The sequence below is a fragment of the Eucyclogobius newberryi genome, unplaced genomic scaffold, assembly GCF_026437365.1.
Source record: "Eucyclogobius newberryi isolate DKJ021-1_F unplaced genomic scaffold, fEucNew1.0.hap1 SCAF_12, whole genome shotgun sequence".
Lineage (NCBI taxonomy): Eukaryota > Metazoa > Chordata > Actinopteri > Gobiiformes > Gobiidae > Eucyclogobius > Eucyclogobius newberryi.
In genome coordinates, this window is record NW_027315746.1 from 19,619,474 (window position 1) to 19,620,364 (window position 891).

Below are 891 nucleotides of genomic sequence, written 5' to 3' on the forward strand. Positions count from 1 at the left end.
AAACCTAGTATTAACCATGGAAACAGTGGTCTAATAAATACACAAAGAAAGACAAGGACAAACGTGAACGTTTGTTGTCATGAGCGAAAAAAGAAAACAAGGCACTGGACTCAAATGAAAATGAGCCAGTGATAAATTAGGACTAAATAATAATTAAAATGTATTTTTCTGTATTGTGAGAACAGTAGATTAGAAATATTATTTTATGGCACTAATAATTGGTAACACTCCATGCAATACTGTGGCCTATAGTGATTTGGTTGTTGTTTGAAAATCCTTTGACTTAGCACCTCATAGTCGCACCGACACTGCAGCTGTCAAGTTCTTACAGTAGTAAAGTTGCCTTGTTTTTACCCCGCGAAGAATGCTGACGTGGAGAGACACATGCATTTACGATTGTCCATTTACACTAACATCGCATGAACACATTCCTTTGAAACGCCCTTGTTTACTAATGTTATAAATGGAACCAACTAAAACCAACAGAAAAAGGGAATCCTCTTTTTATTGCCTCTTGCTGGATAAAGTTCACAGTGACATTTACAAAGGCCTAACCCTGTACTTTCCACTTGTTGAGTCTGTGTTGATGGTTTAGTCGACAGTCGAAACCATTTGCACATCTGAGAGAAACCACCTCTTACTCAATTTGTATCACCAGTCTGAAGCCGCACGTCCATCTAAGTCATCTAATTATATCAAAATCACCGGGACAATGTTTGTTTCGCCCAACACAAATGAACATTGATTGATGGTGGTGCCTGTTGCCTTGTAGTCATTTGTACACAAGTCTAGTTTTACACTTACTATAACAAGTGAGGTGTTCTCTATATTGCCACCTCTGATGTAAACACTGCTATGGCCCCTGATGATGTCACGGTCCTTTTTTGTCAC